Genomic DNA, 18274 nt, shown 5'->3' with positions numbered 1-18274 from the left:
TGATCGTATTCCAATTTCAAGTAGCAGTGAGTTATTTTATCAGTTAGCATGTATTTTTAAAATGTAACTTTCTTTTCAGTTATAAAAATATCATTACTTCATAGGAAAATTCATTGATTAACAATCACATATATCAATTAAGACCAATAAAATCATAACTATCAATGAACTAGAATTAATTTGCTATCAATTAATAATGTATATTGATAGAATACGTAATGAACACTATAAATCACCTTGAATCAGTAATTGTATAAAATAAAATGCATTGTCAATTAATTGCCCAACTATTGATATATATGAGATCTTTAAAATGCATTTACATGGAAATTGTATATAAACAAATTTTGTTATGTAACTCTGGGTTGCTTGGGATGTTTTTGCAAGCCCTTCTCTTAAGATGAGGAAAATTCAATAGTCTCTCTTACCTTTTGTAGAGCCTTATGATTATGTTGGAGCTGCAGAAAGCCCACATGTTTTAATTATTTATTTAGTTCTTGAATTTTCTTTGCATACTTTTTCTATAGGTCTTGCAATTTTCCTTTATCTTCCCCTAGGCTTTTCAACATTTCCACGTTCTTCTTTATACTTTTCCAACTATTTTTCCCACTCTTTTCAGTTTCTTCCTTTTTACATTTTAGTTGAGATTGAACTTCAATCAAATGACCCCTAATTTTTTTGTACTTCATTCTCAAGTTGTTCCCCCAATTGTTTCTAATTTGTAATAGGCAATTTGGTATCGACTTAACTATGGGCCTCTATGTAATTGTCACTACAAATCAACAATTTGGGATTACAAGTTTTGTATCCCAAATGTTGTGCTTTTTTATTCTATAAAAGTTTATTTTTTAGCTTTGTAGTATTTACCTCTCTCTCTTAGCTAGCTTTTCCTTCAATGATTCAACCATAGGTGATTAGGCTTATTGGAGATCAACTAGAGCACTCATGAATGTCAGAGCTTCCTGCAACCTCTTCTCTCGTGTTTTTAGGGAGTTCTCCAAGTTAATTGATCAAATTTGTTATGTTTGACTACCCTTGCTTTTACCTTTACCCTTATCCTTCCCACCTTTATCTAATTTACTATGCCATTATTTATCAACCTATTCAAGTTCTTTGATCCTTAGTGTTGCCTTCGTACATTACAAATGTCTCTCTTTCAACTTACCACCTTATACTTGGTCATTATTTCATTATATTCTATTACGTGTAATTTATGTTTCTCTTTTTTTAAGGAAAATACCCGTAATTTTATTTATCCTGAAAAAATAAGAAAACATAATTACATTACAAAATTACATTACATTCTGCATATGTCATAGGAATTCCATATGATAAGCCTCTCGGCTTATGAGCTAAAGAGAAGAACAAGAAAAATATTGGAAACTGGAAGTGAAGTTTGATAATAATCACTTAACTTCTCTTTCTTTTTTTGCACTTTCTTCCATCCCATGAGGTCGGATCATCTAGAACCATATCCAACGCACATTCAAATGTCTTCGATGGGGATTATTTGTCAGAGTCTGAAATCTCTAAAGCATGTGCTCTCTTTGTGCCCCCCATCCTCGGTTTTGTATGTACTTCGTTATCCTATTATTATGATGATCAAATCTCTCATGGTTAGATATCATTCTGCGCTTGGGGTTCAATGTCATTCTGATTGTTTGCAACCATTCCTGTTTGGGTTGGATTGTTCTCCATGGTTTCTTCCACTTCTTTTGTGAGGAAAGGCTCAGAGGGTTATCATCCCTTGGATTTTGGTACCCACCCATTTTTCTTTTTTGGGATCTTTTTAACCTAAGGACATGTATTCTGCAAATGTCATGGTTGGAAACATGTTTATCGTCTGAATGTCGTATTCTCATAATCTAAAACTTGGGTTCACTATCGACTTTTGTGTTTCAGCTCAATGTGATCAGGTAAACCTTTATTGAAATATGTTTATACACAGAGTCTAATAAAGGTAAAGAGACCCTTCTCTATTCTTTCTACGTCCATTTTTTTGAATTTTCCCAAAGTGTTTCCAATGTCCTCGAGAACCTTACAGTGTCTCGAAGGGAGAGGAAGGTTTGGGAGCCTCACACCTAATAGCATTGTTGAGTCCACCATTTTTGTGGCATCAAAATATGGAAACTAAGGGGTAATAAAGAACCCAACTCTTCCCAAAAACAATGGTCCATCGTTCATTCAATGCTTTCTCCTTCTTGAATTTCAGATTTGACCATAAAAAAAATCTTTTGGAGCATAAATATATATCACAATTTGAAATCTAGGATGATAATACTCATTGATGTAAGGCTTCTAATTTGGGCTAGAAACCATTGAAATGGCATATAAGGGCATTACCTAGGAAGATTAACCTCCATGGCATGTACTTGATTCATTTGTTCTACAATATAGTGCGCTGGGATGAACTGTGGCTAATCTCCTGGACTACAGGCCTTTCCATTACCATCATCCTTGTAGAGGTAGATCTTATGTTCTTGGAAATCCTCCTCACAGCCTCGAGTTCAAAGTTGTGGTGATCCTTCATCCGCAAAAAATCTTGTAGCATTTTCCATTCAAAAAAGCAGGCTCTGTGAATATGAAGGGATACCCCATCTGTTATCCATGCACAGCTTTAGGGTTTCCACCGAAACTGAATCCCCAGCCCAAAATAGGGTGGACATCCCATTGACATTTTCAATGAATATCTAATATATTTCCTCGACCTGCTCGTCCCTACAGTCGACCAGCACAGACGATGAGGATAGGAAGGAAAAACCATGTGAGAACGTGACCTTTTCATGCACAGTATGCAACTTCTCCGCGAGCAATAAAACCAACAAAACCACCAGGCCTAGGCATGCATATGAATCTGGAGCCGAAAGAGATAGGTGTTTGGGCCTCAGCCAAAAAGGGCTTACCCGCCAAAAACACACCCTGGAACAATCCAAACGCAGTCGCTAATACAAACTGAGCGACTCCTTTCCAAATTGGGTTGCTTGACGACGGTCGTGAAAACAGCAGACAGGAGAAAAATTTACGAGACTATACCCATGCATGCCCTCGATGTCCATAGCCAGTCTGCGATCATGAAGACCATTTCTCACCAAAAGAAAGCATGGTATTTCGTCGTCCTTCGCCCTGGAGGGTGCATAAAATCGCATGTTTGATACCCTGGGTGCCAACACAGGGAACCCCCAGGTCATACCTAGCAGTGGCGAGAGGCAAAGAATTGCAGGGAAAAAACCCTAAGGCCCCGCGGGCACTCCATAATCCCATTTTCTGAAACTCAACCCATGATTTATGTTTTCCTTGTTCCTCTTTCAATTTATTTTCAAATTCATCCTTCAAATTTTCATAATATCAATTTCCTTCATGAAATCATCCATAATTTTGGATGCCTCACTTTTTAATCCATCAATTATATGATCCTTATGTTTATGGCTCTAGTTGATGTTTATCATATTAGTGCTCTTTGGGGTGATTTTTTGTGCTAGTAAAGGTTGGTACAAAGAGGTTAGTGCAATTGTTTATGTTACTTCATTGATTGGACCTAGGCCTTGATCATCTTAAGTTAGTCTCCAAAAATCCCCTACATCAACTGGTTACATCAACTGGTTGCCTATTGTGTAATTTTAATGTTCTTGGGTGTGCTATTTTATCCAAGTTTAATTTAACTTTTTTGATTCATTGTCAAAATTCATGATGACCAACCAATCTCTTTGTCATTCTCATAGGCTTCATAACCTTCCTCGAGAATAGGAAGATCCACCTTTACAAAGGTAGAGAATTGATCCATCAACAAAATACTTAGGCATAGCAGTGCCTAGAAAGATCATTTTTGGTTCTCAAGGGGGAGAACAAGTAATTATTGAAGTTATAGACAAAAATCCACTAGCCAATGCCAACCCTCCTTTGATCAATGCTTTTAACCCTATACTCCTTAGGGTGGGTGACATTTTTAGTGAGTTGTTTTCACCTTTTGATAGTTCTCATCAAATGTATGATGAGAGTGGAGCCTCTGATATGGTAGAGATGAGGTCATCTTTACCAAGTGTTTCTATGATCTCCTTTGTGTGTCCTCATTACCTTCGACAAATGCAATAAGACCAACTCCCTCTATATCTACCAAATCCACATTCTCTTCATGGGTCATGCCACTGATTGTGCCAATAACCTCTATGCTAGTTTTCCTAATCCCTTGGTTTCCCTAACCTGCAATGGATTTGTATTCAATGTGAGGCATAATCAAATATTGCAACCCAAATTCAACTAGTTTCCACCTAGCTTTGTTGTGCCAATAGTGGAGGGGGGACAAGGAGAGGGTTGTGCTTGTTCCTAACAGTGCCAAGCTTAATAATGTCACTAAAGGATCTATTATTCCTTGGGGTAATCAATCATTAGGAGGAATGTTATTCTCAAGAGGCACTAGTGTCTTCGGGAGTGCCCATATATTTGGGGAAATGTCCCCATAGTATGCTTTATGTTGGAAGTGTCCCTACATCCAAGGGTAATATTTCTCCTAGGAGTCACATTCTCAAGGCCATATATGGTCCCATTGGTATTCACACCTTTGGGGGTACTTTTGTCCCTGGGGGGAATAATCCCTCTGCTAGCACTTTTTCTCTAAGGCACCAAATACCTAGGAGTAATAATCCCTTTGGTAATTATTCAACCTCTAGAAGTTAGTGTACAAGAGGATTGCAAATTTCATATGGGATTCCATCCCTTCCTCCATATCCATTTGATCAAAAATCAATTACCATGTATAGCATCATTTAATTTACCAGACTTGGATGAATTAACAAAATATCCCATATTCCATGACCCAAAATAGCCACCCATGCCTATAAAGTCACCCTCTAAAATCCTGAAGTTTGATGGAAATCTAGGAGAGAATCCCATGACATGAATCACCAGTTATCATTTGTGGTGATCATCTAACTATTTAGTGGATGATAGTATCTGTCTATAGCTCTTCTAGTGCACCCTAACCAGTGATCTTGCAAATTGGTATATTGAACTTGACCACACATCCTATTGCAACTATGCTTCTTTAGCTAGGACATTTTTTGTTCACTTTTAGTTACCCCTCTGACAAGAAGTTGGAACCAATCTCCTATCCAACTTCCAGTAGGAAACTTCTACTCACATATTTGATCATGTTCATGAGTGGAGACAATGTAAAATACTTATTTGGACTTACATTCTAGATAGATTATCGAAATATTGGTTTACACGATCATTTTACCTCAAATTTCCAAAGATGTTGCAAAGGCATGGGCAGCGACTGAGGAGAATTCCATCCTTCATGCCCAACATATTGATCTAATCTATTATCTATTAGGCACCTTGTATGACATTATCCCTAATTCTCCTTGCTCATCAATTGATCCTCCTTGACCCAACTTGGTACCACTAATAGATGGATTTTTTGGTTCCATTTCCATTGAAACTATGAGCCAATTATTTGTGCAACTAGGCCTCGAGATCATTTCATCAAACACCCTAGATGTTATGCCCACCACTCAAATTGTTGTGATCCCTAACCATACCTCTAAGGTGAATTTGATACAATCCACATCATCAAAGAATCCTCAACAACCTGGAGGGGGGAGGAAAAATAAGCAAAAAAATACTTTGAAAAATGTGTAAGGAGCTCAACAAACCCAAGCCAACAAGTGCAGAGGCACCACTAGGGAAAAGAGGAAGACAACTTTCCTTGTAAGAGTTGTTAGGGAGACCATATTACTCATGAGTGCCCAAGAATGGATGAGATCCATTACTTCTTTTCTTAGTAGGATTTTAGCCAACAACCTACTATTTTGACCAGTCCGTTTCATGCCCAACAACAACAACAAATGGTTGCACACTATCCTACTCCTTCGCTATGGGGCATAGTGGATTATCATCATGGAGGCCTATCGAATGAAAAGAAATTCCATGTGAGATGAAGTAGTGCTTTTAACTACATGAGCTCAAAAATATGAGTCTCCTAAGAATGGTTCTTCCTTTAAGGACCTAGTGATCCACACTCAACCAATTGGCCCTCTCTCGATAGATAAACCATAGGAAATGGTAATACATGTTTGGAAGGTTGTTCTCTATCAATCAACTCACAATCCCAATGCATGGGCTACCCATAATCATAGTATTATGGATGACTTGGCCTAGAAACCCCGTGCCATGTCTACCTTGGAAGTTTTCTAAATTTGCCCCACATAACGGAAATCCTCGCTAACTATGATAGGTGGGGTAGATCCCTCAAACACAAATCTAATTACTTTTGACACAGATGCAAGTTGGTATAGGCTCTCTTATTATATTTCCTACTAGATCCAAGTTTGAGTTATTGGTAAGCTCATCTACTACAAACTTGTGGACAAAGAAGCATCCACTTGTATTATGTCTTCGTCATGTTGGCAGGTTATGGGATCCCCAACACTCATGCAATCTAACACCACTCTCTATACATTTGATGGCCACACTTTCCAACCCAAAGGAGTACTCCTACCATTTCCCAATAATCTTAGGGGCAAAATTGTCTATGTCAAAGTTGAAGTAGTTAATTCCACACAAGAATATAATTTCCTTCTTGGGCATAGTTGGTTCAGTGTCATGATGACTATCATTTCATCTATGTTACAAATTCTACACTTTCCTCATGAAGGAAAAACTATCATGATTAGCCAACTTTATTTTTGCATGATGGATAAGATGACCATTGTTGGAACTCTTGTGTCATTTGTTGGTGATGCCCTTCCTTGTGTCACTAATGTTGGTGTGGGGCCATACGATCGTCATTCCATAAAATAATTAGAAAGAGAATATATCATAGGTTTAAGGGGTATTGGCAAAAGACGAAGGAGTACTTTGTTGGGTATGTGTTATATTATTTGTATGGCTAGTCCCATGTATGATTTGTATGTGTTGGGCATAGAAAGGGGGGAAGAGCCCTCGAAAAATATTTGGGTTATTTTTTGCATCCATTTTTGGTAGTTTTTGTCACACAATTTTTACTTTTGGTGGTTTTTTGATGTATGGTGGTTTAGCCCATGGTTTTATAATTCCAATAAAGAATCAATATTTCAATCTAATACATGTCAATAGATTAGGTTCTTTGGATGTTGAGGGATCTTATATATTGTATTGTAAATAATGAAGTTAATTGATGATAAAAATTAGAGGTGTGGATCTAAAGAGTTTGTTGGTTGGCAATTTGGGTTTCTAGGGTAAATCTTCGTGTAATATATGATTGTTAATGTTTTACCTTTATTTATTAAGAGTTTGTATATGCATTACATTACTACCAAAAGTTTTACAACCTTTTATAAAAAAAAACTATACCTACAAATTCCCAAGGGGATTTTATTTTGATAATGATAAGAGGAATGAAGACCCTATCAAGAACAGAAAATTAGAAAACTTGTGGCTAGAGCCCTAAGTGTTAAAGAGGTCTGTGAAAATTTTCCTAACTCTTTGCATTTGGAAAATATGGAGGGGCAACTACTAGATTTTCCTATCAATGGCAGGCATTGCAAGTTTTTCATTACTTGGAAGAGAGTACAAAACAAACCTACCTTATACTATACTAGTTTAGATTATTATATTGTTTTCCGAACTTTCATTTCTTGTTTTTTTTTGTTATTTAAGCTCCATCAAGTGTTTTTGAAGAATTCTAAAATTGGAATTTTGACTCCATGCCCAATGGTTAAGCCATTGGTCTAGTTCACCAACATGTTTGATTGTTGGCACCTCATAAGGACAATCCATCCCATGGGAGTCAATTTTTTTCCCTCCTAGAGGCCCCTACCAAAACTCTTTCCCATTTCCACTCTAAAGTCCTATATCTTGACCTCAAAGCCCATCACCTAGAGGCAACTCCTATGTGTTTCTAGCCACTGTAAGATGCATCATTTCCTCCTTTGGCCTCTTTAAGATAAAAGGCATAAGTATTTCCTAGAGCCATTATCATCCCCTTTTATTCATTACAATCCCCTTGAGAATGCAAGCATGGTGAGATCGATCAATTCATAAAGTTGGAAGATGATGAATTAGACAAGGAATACAATTGCAAGTACTACTTGAAGTATAAATATGGAAATTTCCATATGCAACAGTAAACATGGAGCACAAACAAACATAATATATCCCATACATTTGTAAGAATTGTTTTTCCCAAGGATGTGTACAAGGAACTGTTAGGGAGACACTTTATTTATCAATCCAATATGTGTAGATAGAAAAAAATATAATGTTAGGAAAGAAGGAAAGTTGTGGTTTGTCTAGAAAAGAGGAAGAAACAATATGAAGAAGATATATTCATTAGGTATATATACATAATTTGAAATCCTACATAAAAAAGAGCTCAAAAAGAGCTTGATGTGCAAGAAATTTTGCATGTTTTTGTATCATCGTAAAATTTAGATAAACTACTACTAGAAGAATGGAAACAAAAGATGTATGAGGTATTCCTAAATACATCCAAATTCCATACTATATGGATGTTGTTAAATAGGTAGGTTTGTTGGAGATTTTGATGTTGCATGGACTGATGAAGGAATGTAAATATGGAGAAACCTTGAGAAAATAGTTGGAGAATTTTAAGAGGTTAATGCACCTTTCGATGGAGGAATAAAAAAGTAAAATTGTTCCCAAACACCTTAGAAAACACACCCTACACTTCTTGGCTTGCTCACAATGGAGGGAAGTAAAAGATGTTCATAAAAGAATTGTTTAGAATGCTTTTTTGGAGCAAAATTCCAATGATATAGGGTGAAAACTATGTAGGCTATTGAGAAAGTTGTGAGATAGAAGTTCTTAACAAAGTTGGTTTCAAGTGGATTAAATTCACACAAGACTTAGACAATGGGAAAGTATACTTCAAACAATTTCACCGAATTTGGAAATGTTTGTAAGAGAGCATAAGAACAACTAAAACTTGAAATTTTCATCTCAATTATGGTAGAGAAAACCCCAACAGAATCCAAAGTGAGGAAAAATGAGAAATATACCAAAGAAATGTTTGTATAAAGAACAATTGAAGCAAGACTTGAAAGTCACCAGAACTTGTTTGACGCATAAATGAATGTTAAAAATGATCCAACAAGGTTTGTGGAAATGTGAGCTTGGTGGGATGACATGTCTTGGAATTTCATGTTAGGACCCACTAGCATAAGTGGGTGGAAATGGAGAATTTCTCAAAGCTCCAAAGATACCAAAGAACTTTTGATAACGTATTTGATAGGAAAATTAAAAGCCTCTCTCAAGATGGGCATTGTTTATTGAAAAGTTATGAATTAACAAAATGATTTGCAAGTGTGTGTTCGAGTAGAAAATGGAAGTTCCTCGATATAATAATAAACATGGAGGTAGAGAAAGACAATCCCTTTAATGAGCAATCATATTTCTAAAATCCCAGGCAACAGAAAAACAATATCGATTTGGGAGGATAGAATTATGGGAAAAAACCTTAAAAAACTCACTCAGAAATTGAGGGTATTCAAAAATGGATGAGAGGAAAAGGTATAAATACACTACACTCAATCTCTCTTTGGAATCAGAGAGAATGATACGAATGGCAAGCCTTAACAATCCCGGTAAATTTGGAAGGGAAATGGAGCAAATTAAGGCAGCTTCTTAAAGGGGCAGCACCCATAAGCTATGATGAAGAAGATGACTTCCTCTAGGACCCAAGTTGTGGAAAATACACAATCAAGACTTAATACAAAATCTTACAAGGACAACCAAACCAACAAAATTGGGGTTTCTGGAAGACAGTCTAGAAATCTGAAAGCCTGCCTAAGATCAAAATTTTCACCTGGACACTCTTAAAAGGGAAGATCTTAACTAGTGAAAACTTAAAAAAAAAAGGCTTCCAAGGTCCCTCAAGATGTCCAATGTGCTTGCAGGCAGAAGAAACCATACAACATTTATTTCAGGACTGCATCTTTGCCAAAGAGTGCTGGCAACAGCTCATAAGTCCTCTTGAAATCAATATAAATTTTGAAAAGCCTCTGTCGAACTTTCTCCAAGCCTGGGAGAAGGCCTATCCATACACAACAAAGAGGAAAGTGACGATACAGAGGATCTGGAAATGCATCCCAGTAGTTCTTTGTTGGCAAATTTGGTTGACGAGAAATAAAAGCATTTTCAAAAGCCAGACCCCAAGAATAGGGAAAACCCTCTCAAAAACATGGGGTTTAACTTCTGAAATCCTAAATGTTAAAGGAACAGCATCAATAGACTACAACACTCTTCAACAAGAAGAGAAAGATTGGCTCAACAAAGCCATAATAAATAACAATGGTCAAAAAGGACAAAGGAAAAAAACTTCAGAACATAGCTGGAAAATGAGACTGAGTGAAGAAGAATTCACAACATGGAAAAAAGATCAGAGAAGACATTGTCTCTACTTTGATGGGGCTTCAAAACATAATCCCGAGAAGGCAGGGGCAGGGGGAATTATTCTTGATCTGGATGGGAAAGAAATTGTTACTTATGAATGGGGACTTGGAGAAGCTTCAAATAATAAGGCTGAAGCCTACAGCCTATTAATGGGAACAATAATAATCAAAAAAAGAATGATACAAGACCCCATTATAATAGGAGACTCAGCCATAATAATAGAGGCAATGGCTCGTCACAAAAATCCCAACAATGAATTCATGAACAAAGTATACAGGAGAATCAGGAAGAATTTAGAAGGCTCAGGAGATGTGATCTTTAGACATGTTTTGCGAACTCATAACCAACAGGCAGACCATTTCGCTAATCAAGTAGTAAAAATATCTGAAGGGAGCATTCAGGAAAACAAAGAGGAATATCACACCTTTGTCCCATAAGTTCATCCAAAGGATAACAAGCATGAATCCTCTCAAAAAGAAGAAACAGCAAGTATTCCTAAAAGAAATAAAAAAAAGGCAACAAGATTTCAACAAAAAGAATATCACTGCAAAAAAAAGCAGAGGGTCACAAGAATCCAAAGGAAAAATCAAAGAAGATCAAAAAATCACAAGTGTTCTGGTAGCAAGGACGATTGCGATCAAGTTCATAGGAATCATGCAGCAATCCATCCCATCAGTGAAAGGCTTCGGACAGCGCTCAGCCTCTTCAAATACATCTGGAACTGTAACATCCCCTGCAGCGCCATTTCCAGGCAAATTTGTTTGCTTCATTCGCCCCTCACATCCCCTGCCCCACTCCAAGCGTCCTCGCCTTCTCTAAATCCCGTATCGTCTCCTCTTCACTGCCATCCAGCTCTGCATATCGTCTTCTCTCCATTAAGGTCCCAGCCATCTTTAGGCCAGGCGTTGTGCAAACCTTCAGCCACCATCTTCATCTCGCTTACTCCTTCACTAGTGATCACCTTAGCCTTTTTACTCCCTCCCTCATAGCGCCACTCATCCCTGCTTGTCACTCTCGGGATCGCCAAGTTACATCCTCCCCAGCAAGCAGTAAAGACCAGCGCAAAAGGCTTGTAGGCAGCTACAGCAGAAGAAGGAATAATTCAGGTAACACAAAGCACAGGAAGCACAACTACACAGGGAAAAGCAAGCAGCTCAAGAGGAATAAGACGAAAGCAAATCAAATGGAATTCAAGCCCATCGAAAAGGCAGCAAGGAATGATGCATGCCCAACATGCAAAGCGAACAAATTTATGATTAATCGACTACAAGAATCACTGAAAGATATCAGGTCTGAAATGAGAATGGAGTATAGCTATCAGAAAAGGAACATGGAAATGCAGAAAGAAGAGATCATGGCTCTTAAAACTAAATGCAAGCACTTAGAGGAGGCAGTGACATACTTCAAAAACAATACCATGAACCAAGAAGGTGAGAACTTTGTTAACTATGACAAGAAGAAACAGCCCTCTCAGGAGCAATCAATTTACAAGCCATGAAAAATTATCAGAGAATCAATGTTATGTAAATTTGTTTTATTAGTAGGTCAATATGTTAGGCAGTACTCAAGAATAGCCATAGAAATCTATGAAATTTTGAATACATGCATAGGAGAAGGGACTGCGCTCCCAGTACATTCTCAATGCTTAGTTTCCTTCTATGCTACAATCGATTGTAATAGGAGCTTGCTCCACCACAACTTTTGGTAATATATCCACTATCCGATCTTGTTATTAAAAAAAAAACATAGAGGTAGAAATAAACATAATATCTTCCATTTATTGGGAATAATTAGGATTCCCACTATTGAAACAAAAAATGCATGTATAGCAGTGCTCAACCATGAGAAGAAATAGACAATTGTGGGGTAAGGAATATAGCCACTTATGAAACATTGAAACTACATAAAGACGTGTATAAGTAGTTCTTATGAAGACCCTAGATTTATGCAATGAGATGCCTAATATGTTTAAATAGGAAAACCATAATGTTCAAGAAAAGTTGTGGTCTCATTTCACAATATGCATAAACCATATGAAAAAAAAAATGGTTGGCATTGAAACGGACTCTTTGGCTATAGACATTATAGGAGGAAAACTTACTATGAAAGAGCCCAAAGGGAGTTTGATTAAGCAACGAGTTTGGCATGTGCATGTATTGATGAAAGAATTAAATTAATCACTAGAGGAATGATGACAAGAAATGCATAAGGTATATTTTAGATACGTCCAAATCCTATAATGGAGGTTGTTGAAGAGAAAGGATAACTATAGGAATTTGCAACACTACCTGAAGGGAAAAAGGAAAATATAATGATAGAGAAAACATGATCTAACACTTTCAGAATTTTGAGCAAGAAATATGACTTTCAAAGGAGGAACAAAAAGTAAAAGTGTTCCATACCTTCTAGGCAACACATTGTACACTATGTGGCTTGCTCACTTTGTAGGACAAAAAATATGACCCCTATGGGAAAATATTATATTTTCTTCTTTTCTTTGAATTTCAAAAGATAGAAGGTGAAAAATATGAAAGTTATTCGACAATACCTAACAAGGTTTTCTTCAAGTACCAAGTTGTATAATCATTCAAAGTAGAAGGTAGAGTGTTAGCACACATTCTAGGAGGAATTCTCAATGGCTTTCCATATAAGTGGTTCTACGTGGCTATGACAAGTGTTAGATTGTAGATAGTTATGGACCAATTTCTCACAAGACATGGACAATAGGAAAATACCCTTCAATTAGTGTTTAAAAAATTGCATAAGTTGTAAGAGAGCATAAGAGACAATACAACTTGAACTTTTTATTTATTAGTTTAGGAAAAAGAAAACTAAAAGGAACCCAAAGTGGAGAACAAACATGCACATTATACCAAAGAAATATGATGAGAGAACATGTAATTCAATTAAATTCAAGAGTATTATTGGCCCCACTAGCATCTAATTCCTTGAAAAAATAGCAGTGTGGTGCTATGAGTTGAATCATCATCATTTTCAAGTCAAATTTGGTGGTCATGTGCCAAAATGTGTAGAAATAACTATTTGGAGTTATTGTATATCAAATAACTATTTGGAGAGAGTAATGTATTTGCAAGTCACCAAAATATTTTCAAAGCATCACTAAAGATACAAAAGAGATATAGCTAAAGTTCATGGAAACAAGATATTGGTCAGATGACATAGGTCAATGTTGGAATTACCGACTAGGACCAATAGCATAGGTGCATCGAGATGGAGAATTGAGTGTATACTTGAGCCAAACTAAGCATGGAGACTTGTGCTCAAATGTGTAAAAAGACTCCATCTAAAGCAAGGCTTATTATAATTATTGCATTAGATTTCAATGATATTTTAAAGAAACATAAATTAGACTAGGACAAAAATGAAGCTAGATGTAAACTTTGTTAAAGTTTGGCCATGCAGCAATTTCATGCAATAGGAGGTTATGCATCAACAAGTCTCTCTTTGTTTCAATCTTAAATTTGGCCCTATATGGGTTGAGAAGCAACATCATCTTCTTGCTCATGTGCATTAATTGTCAAATTAACCATGTTTGGTCAAATATCACTCCATACTAGCCTTAAATATATCATTTTTATGGATTTTCCTCTCAACATACTATGGCGATTCATCCATGTTCCAAGGGATTAATCATATTTACATTTAACTCTTAACAAGAGATACTTTGTCCTCATGACGTGCCTTGACAATATGGTGGGGTTAGTATTTTTGAGGCCTTCCTAGCCAACCTTCAAAACTTACACTAAAAATATTTCTTCAATGCCTATCAAGATGTGGATGTAAGGCCTTCCTCTAGAGTATTAGCATTCCAATACCCTTACTATGATCAAGAATGCTCTATAAGTTTCTTGATTTAACAATGAAACAAATGATTGGTCTATCATCTACATCCACTTGAATATGCATTAACTCTGATCTTAGGAAGGTCCTTTCATAAAATAACAATCTTGAATGTGGTGGTCACAATTAGACTATGAACATTTGTTGAGCATCTTTTCTTTCCAGTGAATCATTTGAAGGTCAAGGATCTAGTTGCTTTCCAAATAAAGAAGTGTAATTATTTTTATCTAGTCATCTGGAGCTTGATTCTCCTTCCATGTAGCACATGAATTCCAATAGAACCTTCACCTTAATGCCTTTGCAGAGCTCCTAATGGCACAATAGTTCCAATAGAACCTTCACCTCAATATCTTTGCAATGCTCTTAATGGAACAACACTAGGTTGGGTTGGAGATGAGCTATTGTTATATAAGAGTGAGTTAGGAGGCCACATGCATGCCTTGAGCATGCCTTAGCTAATCTTCAATTCAGTTCAAGGAAGGATTTTAGTTTGTTTAGATGGTTTGTTCTTAGATAGGGCCCTAAGCAACCGATGGGTGCATGGAATGAAAGATTTTGTCCCTAGAGGGGCACAAAGTACCTACAATGCATGCAATGATCATTACTGAAAATTTGAAGTCTAAAATGGGTCTCATAGGAAAAAGGTTCATTAATGAATAGCAAAGTCAATAATCAATAGAATTTGAAGGAATTGGGTCAATGATAATTACATAATTGGAGCTATAGAAATCAAATGTGTCTATGTATCCTATTTTTATTTGACAATATCAACCACATATAAACCCTACCTTGGTTAATATCTTAGAGAGATATTCTTAAGATGCGTTAAATATCCTTGTAATAATAAATATGGAATCTTTTGCATTATGACTACCTTTACTCGTTAAAATATAAATCTTACAATTAGTATGTTCATATTATAGTTCAACTAGCATACAATCAGCTTGAATATGAAATGTTTTATATTCATAGATTTAAGAGAAAAAATAAATAGTATTTAAAATTATTTCAATTTGGGAGAAATAACATAATACATGTTTTCACTTATTTATCTTGTTTTAAGTCAATGAAAAGTGTAAGTGTGGTTACTTACAGAAAGTAGATTAAATTCTGCATCCACCAATTGCCCACACTTCTTTTCGTTAACCTACATTGAGATAAATTAGAAACATGTGATAAACATTATTATTTTTTTGCACAAGTAAAACATGCTAATTCAAGTTCTAGCCAATAACATATATTTCTCATGATTGTTCTCAAATTTTCACTAATAGAAATAACATAATACATGTTTTCACTTATTTTATCTTGTTTTAAGTCAATGGAAAGTGTGTGGTACTTACAGAATGTAGATTAAATTCTGCATACACCAATTGCACACACTTCTTTTCGTTAACCTACATTGAGATAAATTAGAAACATGTGATAAACATTTTATTTTTTTTTGCACAAGTAAAACATGCTAATTCAAGTTCTAGCCAATAACATATATTTCTCATGATGCTCTCAAATTTTCACTAATCAATTTATATGTCATATAATATCTTTTAGTATCATGTAATTATAAATGTTATATAAAGTAATAATGATGTCTTTAACATATTATATTATTCAATTATATTCATTAGATTTCAATTTTCTTTCTAAATTTTGAATTTTAATATTACACACAGTATTTTATGCTCCATGTTATTAATTGTACATGCTCAAAATCCAGCATAATATCATGTCACATACATTCTTGCTATGCCCATTGAGGAAATTTGAGGCACTCCTATCCATGCAAGAGGATGCACCAAGTGATTAGATTAAGGTTAAGATTTGACACAAAAACCAAGTGCTTTTAGCATGTCCAAGTACATTGTACTTTCCCTCTTCTACCTATTCTATAAAGGAGATGCATGTTATTTTGTCAAGCTTTGGTTGACCTATTGCGGTATATTTCTTTCTATCAACTTTTCAACACAAAATAGTTGTTTTTCTTTCATGCTTATGTGGTATTCAATATTGCCCTTTTTATTTTCATGAGAACCCGACATGCAGGATATTACAGTGAACATTTCAAACTTGTAGCACAATCCATCACCAAGAACAAAAGTCAAATTGAAAGAAATGTTGATCTACAATTACTAATATTATATCATAGTGTTGGAAATTACAACTCTATCCTATAATCAAAGATGGATGTGATTGAAAATTTAGGTATGTTTTACATTGTTCATAATCCCTTTATAGTTTAATGCATTCAAAGATTGTTGCTTTGATTGATGTTTTTCAATTTTTAAGATACCAGATTTAGGTTATTATTTTTTAGTGTAGAATTTGCTTACCATAACACTAACATTTATCATAGTATCAAAACACTTCCATTGAAATCCTCAATATCTATGTATGGAATGATTGTTTCCCATGAAAGGGTGTTATTGGAAGCTTTCAACATGACATGTGATGCTTGAGTTTCAGTGAATGAAGTAGAGCTAACCTATAATATGAGTGACGCAGATCTGACCTATATTAGGTGCTTGGAAGGTTGTTATTGAATTGAAATAGGCACTCTGCACCTAGGATAGGTTGTGGACCTAACATCTTTTCAGACTAACCTACTTGTTATTTCAACGTTTGCATCAATGGGTAGTTTCAATCTCTATGAATGCAACATGTTTGCAAGGCACTTTCAACTTTGTATAGTGAAAGTGTAGGCTATAGAATCTCTTGGAGAAATTGAAGAATGGTATCTTGTGGATAAGGAATTGGAACACCCACTAATCCCAAGGACTTTTGACGAAAACATACTCCAAGGTATTGCAGGGAAAAACCCCAAAGAAAGCTTTCACAACTAAGAAACCTCAAGTATCACAATTTCATGTTTTAATTTCATATTTGTGAGAAGAAAAAACTAAATTGAAACCAAACCAATTTGAAGGATTTTCTTATTCGATAGAATGAGTCCTCCAAAGCTTATAAAGTATGGATTCCATCATAATAAAAAATAAAAGATAGTAGTGAGCCAAGACATGAAGATTGATAAGGATGCATGGTCCTCAACGTCTCAAAAGACTGCAGTAGGGATAGTGGGAGAAACACTTGTCCCAAATATTGATCCATAAAGAAAACAGAGCAAAAAAAAAATGGTATGAGATCAATGGGGTTCCACAAGTGGATTCAATGTTGAGTGTAGCTTAGCTAGAGATTACAAGATGCACATGGGCAAGTTGCACCTCCAAATACATCATTTCAAGTGAGTTATTCTCCAAAAGGTTTTTGAATATTTGTTTGATGTCTATCATAGTGACTCAAAGCCTTTTAGTTAATACTAAAGTTGTGACAACAAACACCAAATTGCTATATGAAACCCTTAGTTTGTAGAACAAAAGAACCCCATACACAATAATTTCACTACATACTTTACATAGGTTTATATACCCTACCCTCCTAATTTGAAATTTTGACCTCCAAGGAGGAAACACATGTTCCCAACCATTTGGCCCCCTCAAAAAGGCAAGGATGAGCATGTGTGACTAAATCTCATGGAGTACAATCATGAGGAATGAGGTTTTGGAAACCATGTTAAGACCAACGAGGAAGTTAGTGATTCATCCCAAGTGATTTACAAATTGAATCTGCAACATGCAACATATAGCAAGGTAGAGAAATACAAAGTAGGATTCTTCTAGAGAAAAAGAGTGAATTATAAGGAGACCTTTGTTACAATGGCTAAGTATACATCCATTAGGGCCATTTTGTCTTTAGCATTAGCGTTTGATTGGAATTTATATCAATGGATGTAAAGATGGCATTTATTAATGCTTTGATTAAGGAGGAGGTATACATCAATCACTCGAGAATTTGAGGCACAAGGGAAGATACCAGTATACAATAAAGAACGCCCTTTATGCATTGAAGCAAGGACCACATCCCATGTACACAAGGATTGTTTAGTCCCTAATAGGTTTAGACTTCACCAAAACTATCACAAATCCCAATCTTTACTATTCATTTGATAGCTTTGACTTTTGTGTTTAGT

The sequence above is a fragment of the Pinus tabuliformis genome, chromosome 3_2 (genome assembly GCF_031772625.1).
Source record: "Pinus tabuliformis cultivar Carrire ecotype Pingquan chromosome 3_2, CPIR1, whole genome shotgun sequence".
Taxonomy (NCBI): domain Eukaryota; kingdom Viridiplantae; phylum Streptophyta; class Pinopsida; order Pinales; family Pinaceae; genus Pinus; species Pinus tabuliformis.
The sequence above is the reverse complement of the archived record's forward strand: the minus strand, read 5'-3'. Positions refer to the sequence as shown.